The sequence below is a fragment of the Camelina sativa genome, chromosome 14 (genome assembly GCF_030686135.1).
Source record: "Camelina sativa cultivar CO46 ecotype springtype chromosome 14, ASM3068613v1".
NCBI classification, from domain to species: domain Eukaryota; kingdom Viridiplantae; phylum Streptophyta; class Magnoliopsida; order Brassicales; family Brassicaceae; genus Camelina; species Camelina sativa.
The window spans coordinates 20267497-20288899 of NC_141893.1; positions in this window are offsets into that span (position 1 = coordinate 20267497).

The window sequence follows — 21403 nt, forward strand, 5'->3', positions numbered from 1 at the left end:
GCTTGTTGCTCCATGATGTCTTGACCTTGTTGTTGTTGAACTACTCTTCCTTGCTTATGTCTCAAACCCTTTTGTAGCCTGTGGATGTTGTCAATAGGCTGTTGAAGACTGTCGTTGCCTTTTGACCTTGTGTGCATCAACAAACTCTACTACAGACTCGAACAGGTACACGGTCAAGCGCAGACTCGAGTGGGTGGTCGAGTCGACTGGGAAGTAATGGCTATTTAGGTCCGGCTTCTTGCTCGATCAAGTGCTTGATCACAGCTCGGTCGAGTGGTGGTCGAGTAGGTGGTCGAGTGGGTACCTGAAACACAAAACAGCCAAGCAAAGGAAGATTCGAGTTCAGTAACTGCACAAATGTTTAAACGAACTTAATCTTAGACTAATAATGATCCTAAATGTCACAAAACACACTCAAATGGGCAACGGCGCCAAATTGAAACTGACTTTCTTTGTGGTGTGGTGAATGAATGATGTATGGAATGATGATGTATGGAATGAATAGAAGTCAGGGTGTTTCAATTCCCCTTATGCAGTTGCAGTATAAGAGGTGTCAATCCTATCTGAGTGATTGTGAACAATTAAGATGTGCATATGAGTCTAAGTCAAGCCAATTGTAAAGATTGTTTGTCACTAACAATCCTAAAATGAGATATGAAATGCAGAAAGTGAAAACAACTAAAACAAGATACTAAATGCAAACAGAACAGACAAATTAAAGCTATAATGAAACTAGAACAGAGATAGACACTATGCTAATGAACTAATGCAAGACAAGTAATGAACAGAAAACTAAGTGAATGCAATGGAAATGAAACAGGAATGAAACAAGACAATCACAAACCAAAGACACAAGTTCTGGGGATGAACTCGAGCAGCACTCGACCGAGTGTAGGTCGAGTACGTGGTCGAGCTAGCCTAAACGTGAAAACAGAGCAACACAAGAAAAACAGAGCAATGCAAAAACTAATCAAACAACAAGCAAGCAATGATATTTAGACTAAGATATTAATAAACAAAGAAGGCCTTGAGGAGGGATTCATGGGCTGAGCTAATCATTGTGGTTATCTAACTTGGTCAACAAATCTCAAGCAAACTTTGAGCTGATCTCTAGACATACTATTCTAAGACATGTTTAATCCACTCTCATGGCAAGAAACAATCAAACCTATGCATTTCTAGACTTGTTCTCACAAAGAAAAGAATCTACACAAGTAAGCATTAAGCAATACATCTCAAACCAAACAAGACTTCTAATCTCTTAGCAAGCCTAATGGTGAGCTCTAGATCTAGCCTTAACTATGCTCCTTAGACATTGGTGTGATGCTAAGATGCTTGAAATCAAACCCTACCTTCTCAGATATAGGATCAGCATTAAGATCATCTAGCCTAGAAGAGATCTACAACAATCAAGCTTGACCAAATCAAACAAACCACAGATCAACCCAGCCTAACCCATCCTCAAGGTCCTAAGCAAACTACTCACAAGAACACATGGTGAAATATGTCAAAAACCCAGAAAATATTAAAACTTGCATCATTAGAAAGATGAAAGAGAGATCTACAATATTGATGAAGGAATAAAACTCGAAATCTTAATATTTTGAAAGTTATGAAACAAACAAAATATAAGAATCTAGTCTTTCTCTCTCAAACAAGTACAAAATCTAAAATAAAAGAAAGTGCAAAAGGAATAAAATCTAAAAAAGGTAAAAACTAGGTTTTAGACTCTCTAAAAAGCTGGACTCTTTGGTGGCTGCAGGTACAAGGGCCTTATAGAGGAGGTGAGGTGGAAGCCCTAAAAATACAAAAAGTTAAAGCAGTCAACGGCTCGGTCAACTCGACCAGTGCTCGGTCGAGTGGCTGGTCGAGCTGGCTTCTCTCGTGCATTCTCCACTCGGTCGAGTCCTTCTCAGCACACGGTCGAGTGGTGGTCGAGTGGTGCGGTCGAGTTGGACTCCGGACCTTGATTCTACAGCCTTAACTCTCTTGTTTTCTCCTCAGGATTGCTTCACTTCTCCTCAGCATTGCTTCCATGCTCCTTAAGCTCCAAAATCACCTGTTTATGCATGAAAAGATGCAAATACAATGCAACTATATTCTAATGCATGATTAGTCCTAAAGCTACACAATAATGGTCTAAATGGATAGCAAAAGATGCAAAAGTTGTGAATAAACTAAGGGAAAACCAGGTAAAATATATGAACATCAGGATAAAACGGGTTTAAATGTTGTCTAAACACTCCAAATTCATAACGAACTCATACAATTAGTCAAATATATTGGATTGTCACAGATTCTGACCCTAGAAACAGTAACAAAGCTGTTTACTGCTTCGAATCAATGTTTTCTCGGTTTTAGCCTGTTTCGGGACAAAATGGGTAAAAGTGGTGTCTAAACACTCCAAATTCAACCCAAATCTTTATAATTAGTCAAATGCATTGGATTGTTACATATTTTGACCTTAGAAAGAGTAACATAGCTGTGTACTTCTTCAAATCAATGTTTTCTCTCGGTTTTAGCCTATTTTCTTGGTTTAAGCCTGTTTTGGGATAAAGCGGGTTTAAGTGTTGTCTAAACATTCCAAATTCATCCCGAACTCATACAATTAGTCAAACGCATTGGATTATCACAGATTCTAACCCTAGAAACAGTAACAAAGCTGTTTACTGCTTCGAATCAATGTTTTCTTGGTTTTAGCCTGTTTCGGGACAAAATGGGTAAAAGTGGTGTCTAAACACTCCAAATTCAACCCAAAGTCTTATAATTAGTCAAATGCATTGGATTGTTACATATTTTGACCTTAGAAAGAGAAACATAGCTGTGTACTTCTTCGAATCAATGTTTTCTCTTGGTTTTAGCCTGTTTTCTTGGTTTAAGCCTGTTTTGGGATAAAACGGGTTTAAGTGTTGTCTAAACACTCCAAATTCATCCCGAACTCATACAATTTTTCAAATGCATTGGATTATCACAGATTCTAACCCTAGAAACAGTAACAAAGCTGTTTACTGCTTCGAATCAATGTTTTCTTGGTTTTAGCCTGTTTCGGGACAAAATGGGTAAAAGTGGTGTCTAAACACTCCAAATTCAACCCAAAGTCTTATAATTAGTCAAATGCATTGGATTGTTACATATTTTGACCTTAGAAAGAATAGCATAGCTGTGTACCTCTTCGAATCAATGATTTCTCTCGGTTTTAGCCTGTTTTCTTGGTTTAAGCCTGTTTTGGGATAAAACGGGTTTAAGTGTTGTCTAAACACTCCAAATTCATCCCGAACTCATACGATTAGTCAAATGCATTGGATTATCACAGATTATAACCCTAGAAACAGTAACAAAGCTGTTTACTGCTTCGAATCAATGTTTTCTCTGTTTTAGCCTGTTTCGGGACAAAATGGGTAAAAGTGTTCTCTAAACCCTCCAAATTCATCCCGAACTCTTACAATTAGTCAAATTCATTGGATTGTCACAGATTCTGACCCTAGAAACAGTAACAAAGCTGTTTACTGCTTCGAATCAATGTTTTCTCGGTTTTAGCCTGTTTCGGGACAAAATGGGTAAAAGTGGTGTCTAAACACTCCAAATTCAACCCAACTCTTATAATTAGTCAAATGCATTGAATTTTACATATTTTGACCTTATAAAGAGTAACATAGCTGTTTACTGCTTCGAATCAATATTAAAACTTGCATCATTAGAAAGATGAAAGAGAGATCTACAATATTGATGAAGGAATAAAACTCGAAATCTTAATATTTTGAAAGTTATGAAACAAACAAAATATAAGAATCTAGTCTTTCTCTCTCAAACAAGTACAAAATCTAAAATAAAAGAAAGTGTAAAAGGAATAAAATCTAAAAAAGGTAAAAACTAGGTTTTAGACTCTCTAAAAAGCTGGACTCTTTGGTGGCTGCAGGTACAAGGGCCTTATATAGGAGGTGAGGTGGTAGCCCTAAAAATACAAAAAGTCAAAGCAGTCAACGGCTCGGTCAACTCGACCAGTGCTCGGTCGAGTGGCTGGTCGAGCTGGCTTCTCTCGTGCATTCTCCACTCGGTCGAGTCCTTCTCAGCACACGGTCGAGTGGTGGTCGAGTGGTGCGGTCGAGTTGGACTCCGGATCTTGATTCTACAGCCTTAACTCTCTTGTTTTCTCCTCAGGATTGCTTCACTTCTCCTCAGCATTGCTTCCATGCTCCTTAAGCTCCAAAATCACCTGTTTATGCATGAAAAGATGCAAATGCAATGCAACTATATTCTAATGCATGATTAGTCCTAAAGCTACACAATAATGGCCTAATTGGATAGCAAAAGATGCAAAAGTTGTGAATAAACTAAGGGAAAACAAGGTAAAATATATGAACATCAGGATAAAACGGGTTTAAGTGTTGTCTAAACACTCCAAATTCATAACGAACTCATACAATTAGTCAAATATATTGGATTGTCACAGATTCTGACCCTAGAAACAGTAACAAAGCTGTTTACCGCTTCGAATCAATGTTTTCTTGGTTTTAGCCTGTTTCGGGACAAAATGGGTAAAAGTGGAGTCTAAACACTCCAAATTCAACCCAAATCTTTCTAATTAGTCAAATGCATTGGATTGTTACATATTTTAACCTTAGAAAGAGTAACATAGCTGTGTACTTCTTCAAATCAATGTTTTCTCTCAGTTTTAGCCTATTTTCTTGGTTTAAGCCTGTGTTGGGATAAAACGGGCTTAAGTGTTGTCTAAACACTCCAAATTCATCCCGAACTCATACAATTAGTCAAATGCATTGGATTATCACAGATTCTAACCCTAGAAACAGTAACCAAGCTGTTTACTGCTTCGAATCAACGTTTTCTTTGTTTTAGCCTGTTTCGGGACAAAATGGGTAAAAGTGGTGTCTAAACACTCCAAATTCAACCCAAAGTCTTATAATTAGTCAAATGCATTGGATTGTTACACATTTTGACCTTAGAAAGAGAAACATAGCTGTGTAGTTCTTCGAATCAATGTTTTCTCTCGGTTTTAGCCTGTTTTCTTGGTTTAAGCCTATTTTGGGATAAAACGGGTTTAAGTGTTGTCTAAATACTCCAAATTCATAACGAACTCATACAATTAGTCAAATGCATTGGATTGTCACAGATTATAACCCTAGAAACAGTAACAAAGCTGTTTACTGCTTCGAATCAACGTTTTCTTGGTTTTAGCCTGTTTCGGGACAAAATGGGTAAAAGTGGTGTCTAAACACTCCAAATTCAACCCAAATCTTTATAATTAGTTAAATGCATTGGATTGTTACATATTTTGACCTTAGAAAGAGTACCATAGCTGTGTACTTCTTCGAATCAATGTTTTCTCTCGGTTTTAGCCTGTTTTCTTGGTTTAAGCCTGTTTTGGGATAAAACGGGTTTAAATGTTGTCTAAACACTCCAAATTAATCCCGAACTCATACAATTAGTCAAATGCATTGGATTATCACAGATTATAACCCTAGCAACAGTAACAAAGCTGTTTACTGCTTCAAATCAATGTTTTCTTGGTTTTAGCCTGTTTCGGGACAAAATGGATAAAAGTGGTGTCTAAACACTCCAAATTTAACCCGAACTCTTATAATTAGTCAAATGCATTGGATTGTTACATATTTTGACCCTATAAAGAGTAACATAGCTGTTTACTACTTCGAATCAATGTTTTCTCTCGGTTTTAGCCTGTTTTCTTGGTTTAAGCCTGTTTTGGGATAAATCGGGTTTAAGTGTTGTCTAAACACTCCAAATTCATCCCGAACTCATACAATTAGTCAAATGCATTGGATTATTATAGATTATAACCCAAGAAACAGTAACAAAGCTGTTTACTGCTTCGAATCAATGTTTTCTTGGTTTTAGCCTGTTTCGGGACAAAATGGGTAAAAGTGGTGTCTAAACACTCCAAATTTAACCCAAACTCTTATAATTAGTCAAATGCATTGGATTGTTACATAGTTTGACCCTATAAAGAGTAACATAGCTGTTTACTACTTTGAATCAATGTTTTCTCTCGGTTTTAGCCTGTTTTCTTGGTTTAAGCCTGTTTTGGGATAAAATGGGTTTAAGTGTTGTCTAAACACTCCAAATTCATCCCGAACTCATACAATTAGTCAAATGCATTGGATTATCATAGATTATAACCCAAGAAACAGTAACAAAGCTGTTTACTGCTTCGAATCAATGTTTTCTTGGTTTTAGCCTGTTTCGGGACAAAATGGGTAAAAGTGGTGTCTAACCACTCCAAATTTAACCCGAACTCTTATGATTAGTCAAATGCATTGGATTGTTACATAGTTTGACCCTATAAAGAGTAACATAGCTGTTCACTGGTTCGAATCAATGTTTTCTATGTTTTAGCCTGTTTCAGGACAAAATGGGTAAAAGTGTTCTCTAAACCCTCCAAATTCATCCCGAACTCTTACAATTAGTCAAATTCATTGGATTGTCACAGATTCTGACCCTAGAAACAGTAACAAAGCTGTTTACTGCTTCGAATCAATGTTTTCTCGGTTTTAGCCTGTTTCGGGACAAAATGGGTAAAAGTGGTGTCTAAACACTCCAAATTCAACCCAAGTCATATAATTAGTCAAATTCATTGGATTGTTACATAGTTTGACCCTATAAAGAGTAACATAGCTGTGTACTGCTTCGAATCAATGTTTTCTCTCGGTTTTAGCCTGTTTTCTTGGTTTAAGCCTGCATCAGGATAAAACGGGTTTAAGTGTTGTTTAAACACTCCAAATTCATAACGAACTCATACAATTAGTCAAATGCATTGGATTGTCACAGATTATAACCCTAGAAACAGTAACAAAGCTGTTTACTGCATCGAATCAATGTTTTCTTGGTTTTAGCCTGTTTCGGGTCAAAATGGGTAAAAGTGGTGTCTAAACACTCCAAATTCAACCCAAATCTTTATAATTAGTCAAATGCATTGGATTGTTACATATTTTGACCTTAGAAAGAGTACCATAGCTGTGTACTTCTTCGAATCAATGTTTTCTCTCGGTTTTAGCCTGTTTTCTTGGTTTAAGCCTGTTTTGGGATAAAACGGGTTTAAGTGTCGTCTAAACACTCCAAATTTATCCCGAACTCATACAATTAGTCAAATGCATTGGATTATCACAGATTATAACCCTAGAAACAGTAACAAAGCTGTTTACTGCTTCGAATCAATGTTTTCTTGGTTTTAGCCTGTTTCGGGACAAAATGGATAAAAGTGGTGTCTAAACACTCCAAATTTAACCCGAACTCTTATAATTAGTAAAATGCATTGGATTGTTACATATTTTGACCCTATAAAGAGTAACGTAGCTGTTTACTACTTCGAATCAATGTTTTCTCTCGGTTTTAGCCTGTTTTCTTGGTTTAAGCCTGTTTTGGGATAAAACGGGTTTAAGTGTTGTCTAAATACTCCAAATTCATAACGAACTCATACAATTAGTCAAATGCATTGGATTGTCACAGATTATAACCCTAGAAACAGTAACAAAGCTGTTTACTGCTTCGAATCAATGTTTTCTTGGTTTTAGCCTGTTTCGGGACAAAATGGGTAAAAGTGGTGTCTAAACACTCCAAATTCAACCCAAATCTTTATAATTAGTCAAATGCATTGGATTGTTACATATTTTGATCTTAGAAAGAGTACCATAGCTGTGTACTTCTTCGAATCAATCTTTTCTCTCGGTTTTAGGCTGTTTTCTTGGTTTAAGCCTGTTTTGGGATAAAACGGGTTTAAGTGTTGTCTAAACACTCCAAATTCATCCCGAACTCATTCAATTAGTCAAATGCATTGGATTATCACAGATTATAACCCTAGAAACAGTAACAAAGCTGTTTACTGCTTCGAATCAATGTTTTCTTGGTTTTAACCTGTTTCGGGACAAAATGGATAAAAGTGGTGTCTAAACACTCCAAATTTAACCCGAACTCTTATAATTAGTCAAATCCATTGGATTTTTACATATTTTGACCCTATAAAGAGTAACATAGCTGTTTACTACTTCGAATCAATGTTTTCTCTCGGTTTTAGTCTGTTTTCTTGGTTTAAGCCTGTTTTGGGATAAAACGGGTTTAAGTGTTGTCTAAACACTCCAAATTCATAACGAACTCATACAATTAGTCAAATGCATTGGATTATCACAGATTATAACCCTAGAAACAGTAACAAAGCTGTTTACTGCTTCGAATCAATGTTTTCTTGGTTTTAGCCTGTTTCGGGACAAAATGGGTAAAAGTGGTGTCTAAACACTCCAAATTCAACCCAACTCTTATAATTAGTCAAATTCATTGGATTGTTACATATTTTGACCTTAGAAAGAGTACCATAGCTGTGTACTTCTTCGAATCAATGTTTTCTCTCGGTTTTAGCCTGTTTACTTGGTTTAAGCCTGTTTTGGGATAAAACGGGTTTAAGTGTCGTCTAAACACTCCAAATTTATCCCGAACTCATACAATTAGTCAAATGCATTGGATTATCACAGATTATAACCCTAGAAACAGTAACAAAGCTGTTTACTGCTTCGAATCAATGTTTTCTTGGTTTTAGCCTGTTTCGGGACAAAATGGATAAAAGTGGTGTCTAAACACTCCAAATTTAACCCGAACTCTTATAATTAGTAAAATGCATTGGATTGTTACATATTTTGACCCTATAAAGAGTAACGTAGCTGTTTACTACTTCGAATCAATGTTTTCTCTCGGTTTTAGCCTGTTTTCTTGGTTTAAGCCTGTTTTGGGATAAAACGGGTTTAAGTGTTGTCTAAATACTCCAAATTCATAACGAACTCATACAATTAGTCAAATGCATTGGATTGTCACAGATTATAACCCTAGAAACAGTAACAAAGCTGTTTACTGCTTCGAATCAATGTTTTCTTGGTTTTAGCCTGTTTCGGGACAAAATGGGTAAAAGTGGTGTCTAAACACTCCAAATTCAACCCAAATCTTTATAATTAGTCAAATGCATTGGATTGTTACATATTTTGATCTTAGAAAGAGTACCATAGCTGTGTACTTCTTCGAATCAATCTTTTCTCTCGGTTTTAGGCTGTTTTCTTGGTTTAAGCCTGTTTTGGGATAAAACGGGTTTAAGTGTTGTCTAAACACTCCAAATTCATCCCGAACTCATTCAATTAGTCAAATGCATTGGATTATCACAGATTATAACCCTAGAAACAGTAACAAAGCTGTTTACTGCTTCGAATCAATGTTTTCTTGGTTTTAACCTGTTTCGGGACAAAATGGATAAAAGTGGTGTCTAAACACTCCAAATTTAACCCGAACTCTTATAATTAGTCAAATCCATTGGATTTTTACATATTTTGACCCTATAAAGAGTAACATAGCTGTTTACTACTTCGAATCAATGTTTTCTCTCGGTTTTAGTCTGTTTTCTTGGTTTAAGCCTGTTTTGGGATAAAACGGGTTTAAGTGTTGTCTAAACACTCCAAATTCATAACGAACTCATACAATTAGTCAAATGCATTGGATTATCACAGATTATAACCCTAGAAACAGTAACAAAGCTGTTTACTGCTTCGAATCAATGTTTTCTTGGTTTTAGCCTGTTTCGGGACAAAATGGGTAAAAGTGGTGTCTAAACACTCCAAATTCAACCCAACTCTTATAATTAGTCAAATTCATTGGATTGCTACATAGTTTGACCCTATAAAGAGTAACATAGCTGTGTACTGCTTCGAATCAATGTTTTCTCTCGGTTTTAGCCTGTTTTCTTGGTTTAAGCCTCTTTTAGGATAAAACGGGTTTAAGTGTTGTCTACACACTCCAAATTCATAACGAACTCATACAATTAGTCAAATGCATTGGATTGTCACAGATTATAACCCTAGAAACAGTAACAAAGCTGTTTACTGCATCGAATCAATGTTTTCTTGGTTTTAGCCTGTTTCGGGTCAAAATGGGTAAAAGTGGTGTCTAAACACTCCAAATTCAACCCAAATCTTTATAATTAGTCAAATGCATTGGATTGTTACATATTTTGACCTTAGAAAGAGTACCATAGCTGTGTACTTCTTCGAATCAATGTTTTCTCTCGGTTTTAGCCTGTTTTCTTGGTTTAAGCCTGTTTTGGGATAAAACGGGTTTAAGTGTTGTCTAAACACTCCAAATTTATCCCGAACTCATACAATTAGTCAAATGCATTGGATTATCACAGATTATAACCCTAGAAACAGTAACAAAGCTGTTTACTGCTTCGAATCAATGTTTTCTTGGTTTTAGCTTGTTTCGGGACAAAATGGATAAAAGTGGTGTCTAAACACTCCAAATTTAACCCGAACTCTTATAATTAGTCAAATGCATTGAATTGTTACATATTTTGACCCTATAAAGTGTAACGTAGCTGTTTACTACTTCGAATCAATGTTTTCTCTCGGTTTTAGCCTGTTTTCTTGGTTTAAGCCTGTTTTGGGATAAAACGGGTTTAAGTGTTGTCTAAATACTCCAAATTCATAACGAACTCATACAATTAGTCAAATGCATTGGATTGTCACAGATTATAACCCTAGAAACAGTAAAAAAGCTGTTTACTGCTTCGAATCAATGTTTTCTTGGTTTTAGCCTGTTTCGGGACAAAATGGGTAAAAGTGGTGTCTAAACACTCCAAATTCAACCCAAATCTTTATAATTAGTCAAATGCATTGGATTGTTACATATTTTGACCTTAGAAAGAGTACCATAGCTGTGTACTTCTTCGAATCAATCCTTTCTCTCGGTTTTAGGCTGTTTTCTTGGTTTAAGCCTGTTTTGGGATAAAACGGGTTTAAGTGTTGTCTAAACACTCCAAATTCATCCCGAACTCATACAATTAGTCAAATGCATTGGATTATCACAGATTATAACCCTAGAAACAGTAACAAAGCTGTTTACTGCTTCGAATCAATGTTTTCTTGGTTTTAACCTGTTTCGGGACAAAATGGATAAAAGTGGTGTCTAAACACTCCAAATTTAACCCGAACTCTTATAATTAGTCAAATACATTGGATTTTTACATATTTTGACCCTATAAAGAGTAACATAGCTGTTTACTACTTCGAATCAATGTTTTCTCTCGGTTTTAGCCTGTTTTCTTGGTTTAAGCCTGTTTTGGGATAAAACGGGTTTAAGTGTTGTCTAAACACTCCAAATTCATAACGAACTCATACAATTAGTCAAATGCATTGGATTATCACAGATTATAACCCTAGAAACAGTAACAAAGCTGTTTACTGCTTCGAATCAATGTTTTCTTGGTTTTAGCCTGTTTCGGGACAAAATGGGTAAAAGTGGTGTCTAAACACTCCAAATTCAACCCAAATCTTTATAATTAGTCAAATGCATCGGATTGTTACATATTTTGACCTTAGAAAGAGTACCATAGCTGTGTACTTCTTCGAATCAATCTTTTCTCTCGGTTTTAGGCTGTTTTCTTGGTTTAAGCCTGTTTTGGGATAAAACGGGTTTAAGTGTTGTCTAAACACTCCAAATTCATCCCGAACTCATACAATTAGTCAAATGCATTGGATTATCACAGATTATAACCCTAGAAACAGTAACAAATCTGTGTACAGCTTCGAATCAATGTTTTCTCTCGGTTTTAGCCTGTTTTCTTGGTTTAAGCCTGTTTTGGGATAAAAAGGGTTTAAGTGTTGTCTAAACACTCCAAATTCATAACGAACTCATACAATTAGTCAAATGCATTGGATTGTTACAGATTATAACCCTAGAAACAGTAACAAAGCTGTTTACTGCTTCGAATCAATGTTTTCTTGGTTTTAGCCTGTTTCGGGACAAAATGGGTAAAAGTGGTGTCTAACCACTCCAAATTTAACCCGAACTCTTATGATTAGTCAAATGCATTGGATTGTTACATAGTTTGACCCTATAAAGAGTAACATAGCTGTTCACTGGTTCGAATCAATGTTTTCTATGTTTTAGCCTGTTTCGGGACAAAATGGGTAAAAGTGTTCTCTAAACCCTCCAAATTCATCCCGAACTCTTACAATTAGTCAAATTCATTGGATTGTCACAGATTCTGACCCTAGAAACAGTAACAAAGCTGTTTACTGCTTCGAATCAATGTTTTCTCGGTTTTAGCCTGTTTCGGGACAAAATGGGTAAAAGTGGTGTCTAAACACTCCAAATTCAACCCAACTCTTATAATTAGTCAAATTCATTGGATTGTTACATAGTTTGACCCTATAAAGAGTAACATAGCTGTGTACTTCGAATCAATGTTTTCTCTCGGTTTTAGCCTGTTTTCTTGGTTTAAGCCTGCATTAGGATAAAACGGGTTTAAGTGTTGTCTAAACACTCCAAATTCATAACGAACTCATACAATTAGTCAAATGCATTGGATTGTCACAGATTATAACCCTAGAAACAGTAACAATGCTGTTTACTGCATCGAATCAATGTTTTCTTGGTTTTAGCCTGTTTCGGGTCAAAATGGGTAAAAGTGGTGTCTAAACACTCCAAATTCAACCCAAATCTTTATAATTAGTCAAATGCATTGGATTGTTACATATTTTGACCTTAGAAAGAGTACCATAGCTGTGTACTTCTTCGAATCAATCTTTTCTCTCGGTTTTAGGCTGTTTTCTTGGTTTAAGCCTGTTTTGGGATAAAACGGGTTTAAGTGTTGTCTAAACACTCCAAATTCATCCCGAACTCATACAATTAGTCAAATGCATTGGATTATCACAGATTATAACCCTAGAAACAGTAACAAAGCTGTTTACTGCTTCGAATCAATGTTTTCTTGGTTTTAACCTGTTTCGGGACAAAATGGATAAAAGTGGTGTCTAAACACTCCAAATTTAACCCGAACTCTTATAATTAGTCAAATGCATTGGATTTTTACATATTTTGACCTTATAAAGGGTAACATAGCTGTTTACTACTTCGAATCAATGTTTTCTCTCGGTTTTAGCCTGTTTTCTTGGTTTAAGCCTGTTTTGGGATAAAACGGGTTTAAGTGTTGTCTAAACACTCCAAATTCATAACGAACTCATACAATTAGTCAAATGCATTGGATTATCACAGATTATAACCCTAGAAACAGTAACAAAGCTGTTTACTGCTTCGAATCAATGTTTTCTTGGTTTTAGCCTGTTTCGGGACAAAATGGGTAAAAGTGGTGTCTAAACACTCCAAATTCAACCCAAATCTTTATAATTAGTCAAATGCATTGGATTGTTACATATTTTGACCTTAGAAAGAGTACCATAGCTGTGTACTTCTTCGAATCAATCTTTTCTCTCGGTTTTAGGCTGTTTTCTTGGTTTAATCCTGTTTTGGGATAAAACGGGTTTAAGTGTTGTCTAAACACTCCAAATTCATCCCGAACTCATACAATTAGTCAAATGCATTGGATTATCACAGATTATAACCCTAGAAACAGTAACAAAGCTGTGTACTGCTTCGAATCAATGTTTTCTCTCGGTTTTAGCCTGTTTTCTTGGTTTAAGCCTGTTTTGGGATAAAAAGGGTTTAAGTGTTGTCTAAACATTCCAAATTCATAACGAACTCATACAATTAGTCAAATGCATTGGATTGTTACAGATTATAACCCTAGAAACAGTAACAAAGCTGTTTACTGCTTCGAATCAATGTTTTCTTGGTTTTAGCCTGTTTCGGGACAAAATGGGTAAAAGTGGTGTCTAACCACTCCAAATTTAACCCGAACTCTTATGATTAGTCAAATGCATTGGATTGTTACATAGTTTGACCCTATAAAGAGTAACATAGCTGTTCACTGGTTCGAATCAATGTTTTCTATGTTTTAGCCTGTTTCAGGACAAAATGGGTAAAAGTGTTCTCTAAACCCTCCAAATTCATCCCGAACTCTTACAATTAGTCAAATTCATTGGATTGTCACAGATTCTGACCCTAGAAACAGTAACAAAGCTGTTTACTGCTTCGAATCAATGTTTTCTCGGTTTTAGCCTGTTTCGGGACAAAATGGGTAAAAGTGGTGTCTAAACACTCCAAATTCAACCCAAGTCATATAATTAGTCAAATTCATTGGATTGTTACATAGTTTGACCCTATAAAGAGTAACATAGCTGTGTACTGCTTCGAATCAATGTTTTCTCTCGGTTTTAGCCTGTTTTCTTGGTTTAAGCCTGCATCAGGATAAAACGGGTTTAAGTGTTGTCTAAACACTCCAAATTCATAACGAACTCATACAATTAGTCAAATGCATTGGATTGTCACAGATTATAACCCTAGAAACAGTAACAAAGCTGTTTACTGCATCGAATCAATGTTTTCTTGGTTTTAGCCTGTTTCGGGTCAAAATGGGTAAAAGTGGTGTCTAAACACTCCAAATTCAACCCAAATCTTTATAATTAGTCAAATGCATTGGATTGTTACATATTTTGACCTTAGAAAGAGTACCATAGCTGTGTACTTCTTGGAATCAATCTTTTCTCTCGGTTTTAGGCTGTTTTCTTGGTTTAAGCCTGTTTTGGGATAAAACGGTTTTAAGTGTTGTCTAAACACTCCAAATTCATCCCGAACTCATACAATTAGTCAAATGCATTGGATTATCACAGATTATAACCCTAGAAACAGTAACAAAGCTGTTTACTGCTTCGAATCAATGTTTTCTTGGTTTTAACCTGTTTCGGGACAAAATGGATAAAAGTGGTGTCTAAACACTCCAAATTTAACCCGAACTCTTATAATTAGTCAAATGCATTGGATTTTTACATATTTTGACCCTATAAAGAGTAACATAGCTGTTTACTACTTCGAATCAATGTTTTCTCTCGGTTTTAGCCTGTTTTCTTGGTTTAAGCCTGTTTTGGGATAAAACGGGTTTAAGTGTTGTCTAAACACTCCAAATTCATAACGAACTCATACAATTAGTCAAATGCATTGGATTATCACAGATTATAACCCTAGAAACAGTAACAAAGCTGTTTACTGCTTCGAATCAATGTTTTCTTGGTTTTAGCCTGTTTCGGGACAAAATGGGTAAAAGTGGTGTCTAAACACTCCAAATTCAACCCAAATCTTTATAATTAGTCAAATGCATTGGATTGTTACATATTTTGACCTTAGAAAGAGTACCATAGCTGTGTACTTCTTCGAATCAATCTTTTCTCTCGGTTTTAGGCTGTTTTCTTGGTTTAATCCTGTTTTGGGATAAAACGGGTTTAAGTGTTGTCTAAACACTCCAAATTCATCCCGAACTCATACAATTAGTCAAATGCATTGGATTATCACAGATTATAACCCTAGAAACAGTAACAAAGCTGTGTACTGCTTCGAATCAATGTTTTCTCTCGGTTTTAGCCTGTTTTCTTGGTTTAAGCCTGTTTTGGGATAAAAAGGGTTTAAGTGTTGTCTAAACACTCCAAATTCATAACGAACTCATACAATTAGTCAAATGCATTGGATTGTTACAGATTATAACCCTAGAAACAGTAACAAAGCTGTTTACTGCTTCGAATCAATGTTTTCTTGGTTTTAGCCTGTTTCAGGACAAAATGGGTAAAAGTGGTGTCTAACCACTCCAAATTTAACCCGAACTCTTATGATTAGTCAAATGCATTGGATTGTTACATAGTTTGACCCTATAAAGAGTAACATAGCTGTTCACTGGTTCGAATCAATGTTTTCTATGTTTTAGCCTGTTTCGGGACAAAATGGGTAAAAGTGTTCTCTAAACCCTCCAAATTCATCCCGAACTCTTACAATTAGTCAAATTCATTGGATTGTCACAGATTATGACCCTAGAAACAGTAACAAAGCTGTTTACTGCTTCGAATCAATGTTTTCTCGGTTTTAGCCTGTTTCGGGACAAAATGGGTAAAAGTGGTGTCTAAACACTCCAAATTCAACCCAACTCTTATAATTAGTCAAATTCATTGGATTGTTACATAGTTTGACCCTATAAAGAGTAACATAGCTGTGTACTGCTTTGAATCAATGTTTTCTCTCGGTTTTAGCCTGTTTTCTTGGTTTAAGCCTGCATCAGGATAAAACGGGTTTAAGTGTTGTCTAAACACTCCAAATTCATAACGAACTCATACAATTAGTCAAATGCATTGGATTGTCACAGATTATAACCCTAGAAACAGTAACAAAGCTGTTTACTGCATCGAATCAATGTTTTCTTGGTTTTAGCCTGTTTCGGGTCAAAATGGGTAAAAGTGGTATCTAAACACTCCAAATTCAACCCAAATCTTTATAATTAGTCAAATGCATTGGATTGTTACATATTTTGACCTTAGAAAGAGTACCATAGCTGTGTACTTCTTCGAATCAATGTTTTCTCTCGGTTTTAGCCTGTTTACTTGGTTTAAGCCTGTTTTGGGATAAAACGGGTTTAAGTGTCGTCTAAACACTCCAAATTTATCCCGAACTCATACAATTAGTCAAATGCATTGGATTATCACAGATTATAACCCTAGAAACAGTAACAAAGCTGTTTACTGCTTCGAATCAATGTTTTCTTGGTTTTAGCCTGTTTCGGGACAAAATGGATAAAAGTGGTGTCTAAACACTCCAAATTTAACCCGAACTCTTATAATTAGTCAAATGCATTGGATTGTTACATATTTTGACCCTATAAAGAGTAACGTAGCTGTTTACTACTTCGAATCAATGTTTTCTCTCGGTTTTAGGCTGTTTTCTTGGTTTAAGCCTGTTTTGGGATAAAACGGGTTTAAGTGTCGTCTAAACACTCCAAATTTATCCCGAACTCATACAATTAGTCAAATGCATTGGATTATCACAGATTATAACCCTAGAAACAGTAACAAAGCTGTTTACTGCTTCGAATCAATGTTTTCTTGGTTTTAGCCTGTTTCGGGACAAAATGGATAAAAGTGGTGTCTAAACACTCCAAATTTAACCCGAACTCTTATAATTAGTCAAATGCATTGGATTGTTACATATTTTGACCCTATAAAGAGTAACGTAGCTGTTTACTACTTCGAATCAATGTTTTCTCTCGGTTTTAGCCTGTTTTCTTGGTTTAAGCCTGTTTTGGGATAAAACGGGTTTAAGTGTTGTCTAAATACTCCAAATTCATAACGAACTCATACAATTAGTCAAATGCGTTGGATTGTCACAGATTATAACCCTAGAAACAGTAACAAAGCTGTTTACTGCTTCGAATCAATGTTTTCTTGGTTTTAGCCTGTTTCGGGACAAAATGGGTAAAAGTGGTGTCTAAACACTCCAAATTCAACCCAAATCTTTATAATTAGTCAAATGCATTGGATTGTTACATATTTTGACCTTAGAAAGAGTACCATAGCTGTGTACTTCTTCGAATCAATCTTTTCTCTCGGTTTTAGCCTGTTTTCTTGGTTTAAGCCTGTTTTGGGATAAAACGGGTTTAAGTGTTGTCTAAACACTCCAAATTCATCCCGAACTCATACAATTAGTCAAATGCATTGGATTATCACAGATTATAACCCTAGAAACAGTAACAAAGCTGTTTACTGCTTCGAATCAATGTTTTCTTGGTTTTAACCTGTTTCGGGACAAAATGGATAAAAGTGGTGTCTAAACACTCCAAATTTAACCCGAACTCTTATAATTAGTCAAATGCATTGGATTATTACATATTTTGACCCTATAAAGAGTAACATAGCTGTTTACTACTTCGAATCAATGTTTTCTCTCGGTTTTAGCCTGTTTTCTTGGTTTAAGCCTGTTTTGGGATAAAACGGGTTTAAGTGTTGTCTAAACACTCCAAATTCATGACGAACTCATACAATTAGTCAAATGCATTGGATTATCACAGATTATAACCCTAGAAACAGTAACAAAGCTGTTTACTGCTTCGAATCAATGTTTTCTTGGTTTTAGCCTGTTTCGGAACAAAATGGGTAAAAGTGGTGTCTAAACACTCCAAATTCAACCCAACTCTTATAATTAGTCAAATTCATTGGATTGCTACATAGTTTGACCCTATAAAGAGTAACATAGCTGTGTACTGCTTCGAATCAATGTTTTCTCTCGGTTTTAGCCTGTTTTCTTGGTTTAAGCCTCTTTTGGGATAAAACGGGTTTAAGTGTTGTCTAAACACTCCAAATTCATAACGAACTCATACAATTAGTCAAATGCATTGGATTGTCACAGATTATAACCCTAGAAACAGTAACAAAGCTGTTTACTGCATCGAATCAATGTTTTCTTGGTTTTAGCCTGTTTCGGGTCAAAATGGGTAAAAGTGGTGTCTAAACACTCCAAATTCAACCCAAATCTTTATAATTAGTCAAATGCATTGGATTGTTACATATTTTGACCTTAGAAAGAGTACCATAGCTGTGTACTTCTTCGAATCAATGTTTTCTCTCGGTTTTAGGCTGTTTTCTTGGTTTAAGCCTGTTTTGGGATAAAACGGGTTTAAGTGTCGTCTAAACACTCCAAATTTATCCCGAACTCATACAATTAGTCAAATGCATTGGATTATCACAGATTATAACCCTAGAAACAGTAACAAAGCTGTTTACTGCTTCGAATCAATGTTTTCTTGGTTTTAGCCTGTTTCGGGACAAAATGGATAAAAGTGGTGTCTAAACACTCCAAATTTAACCCGAACTCTTATAATTAGTCAAATGCATTGGATTGTTACATATTTTGACCCTATAAAGAGTAACGTAGCTGTTTACTACTTCGAATCAATGTTTTCTCTCGGTTTTAGCCTGTTTTCTTGGTTTAAGCCTGTTTTGGGATAAAACGGGTTTAAGTGTTGTCTAAATACTCCAAATTCATAACGAACTCATACAATTAGTCAAATGCATTGGATTGTCACAGATTATAACCCTAGAAACAGTAACAAAGCTGTTTACTGCTTCGAATCAATGTTTTCTTGGTTTTAGCCTGTTTCGGGACAAAATGGGTAAAAGTGGTGTCTAAACACTCCAAATTCAACCCAAATCTTTATAATTAGTCAAATGCATTGGATTGTTACATATTTTGACCTTAGAAAGAGTACCATAGCTGTGTACTTCTTCGAATCAATCTTTTCTCTCGGTTTTAGCCTGTTTTCTTGGTTTAAGCCTGTTTTGGGATAAAACGGGTTTAAGTGTTGTCTAAACACTCCAAATTCATCCCGAACTCATACAATTAGTCAAATGCATTGGATTATCACAGATTATAACCCTAGAAACAGTAACAAAGCTGTTTACTGCTTCGAATCAATGTTTTCTTGGTTTTAACCTGTTTCGGGACAAAATGGATAAAAGTGGTGTCTAAACACTCCAAATTTAACCCGAACTCTTATAATTAGTCAAATGCATTGGATTTTTACATATTTTGACCCTATAAAGAGTAACATAGCTGTTTACTACTTCGAATCAATGTTTTCTCTCGGTTTTAGCCTGTTTTCTTGGTTTAAGCCTGTTTTGGGATAAAACGGGTTTAAGTGTTGTCTAAACACTCCAAATTCATAACGAACTCATACAATTAGTCAAATGCATTGGATTATCACAGATTATAACCCTAGAAACAGTAACAAAGCTGTTTACTGCTTCGAATCAATGTTTTCTTGGTTTTAGCCTGTTTCGGGACAAAATGGGTAAAAGTGGTGTCTAAACACTCCAAATTCAACCCAACTCTTATAATTAGTCAAATTCATTGGATTGCTACATAGTTTGACCCTATAAAGAGTAACATAGCTGTGTACTGCTTCGAATCAATGTTTTCTCTCGGTTTTAGCCTGTTTTCTTGGTTTAAGCCTCTTTTGGGATAAAACGGGTTTAAGTGTTGTCTAAACACTCCAAATTCATAACGAACTCATACAATTAGTCAAATGCATTGGATTGTCACAGATTATAACCCTAGAAACAGTAACAAAGCTGTTTACTGCATCGAATCAATGTTTTCTTGGTTTTAGCCTCTTTCGGGTCAAAATGGGTAAAAGTGGTGTCTAAACACTCCAAATTCAACCCAAATCTTTATAATTAGTCAAATGCATTGGATTGTTACATATTTTGACCTTAGAAAGAGTACCATAGCTGTGTACTTCTTCGAATCAATGTTTTCTCTCGGTTTTAGGCTGTTTTCTTGGTTTAAGCCTGTTTTGGGATAAAACGGGTTTAAGTGTCGTCTAAACACTCCAAATTTATCCCGAACTCATACAATTAGTCAAATGCATTGGATTATCACAGATTATAACCCTAGAAACAGTAACAAAGCTGTTTACTGCTTCGAATCAATGTTTTCTTGGTTTTAGCCTGTTTCGGGACAAAATGGATAAAAGTGGTGTCTAAACACTCCAAATTTAACCCGAACTCTTATAATTAGTCAAATGCATTGGATTGTTACATATTTTGACCCTATAAAGAGTAACGTAGCTGTTTACTACTTCGAATCAATGTTTTCTCTCGGTTTTAGCCTGTTTTCTTGGTTTAAGCCTGTTTTGGGATAAAACGGGTTTAAGTGTTGTCTAAATACTCCAAATTCATAACGAACTCATACAATTAGTCAAATGCATTGGATTGTCACAGATTATAACCCTAGAAACAGTAACAAAGCTGTTTACTGCTTCGAATCAATGTTTTCTTGGTTTTAGCCTGTTTCGGGACAAAATGGGTAAAAGTGGTGTCTAAACACTCCAAATTCAACCCAAATCTTTATAATTAGTCAAATGCATTGGATTGGTACATATTTTGACCTTAGAAAGAGTACCATAGCTGTGTACTTCTTCGAATCAATCTTTTCTCTCGGTTTTAGCCTGTTTTCTTGGTTTAAGCCTGTTTTGGGATAAAACGGGTTTAAGTGTTGTCTAAACACTCCAAATTCATCCCGAACTCATACAATTAGTCAAATGCATTGGATTATCACAGATTATAACCCTAGAAACAGTAACAAAGCTGTTTACTGCTTCGAATCAATGTTTTCTTGGTTTTAACCTGTTTCGGGACAAAATGGATAAAAGTGGTGTCTAAACACTCCAAATTTAACCCGAACTCTTATAATTAGTCAAATGCATTGGATTTTTACATATTTTGACCCTATAAAGAGTAACATAGCTGTTTACTACTTCGAATCAATGTTTTCTCTCGGTTTTAGCCTGTTTTCTTGGTTTAAGCCTGTTTTGGGATAAAACGGGTTTAAGTGTTGTCTAAATACTCCAAATTCATAACGAACTCATACAATTAGTCAAATGCATTGGATTGTCACAGATTATAACCCTAGAAACAGTAACAAAGCTGTTTACTGCTTCGAATCAATGATTTCTTGGTTTTAGCCTGTTTCGGGACAAAATGGGTAAAAGTGGTGTCTAAACACTCAAAATTCAACCCAAATCTTATAATTAGTCAAATGCATTGGATTGTTACATATTTTGACCCTATAAAGAGTAACGTAGCTGTTTACTGCTTCGAATCAATGTTTTCTCTCGGTTTTAGCCTGTTTTCTT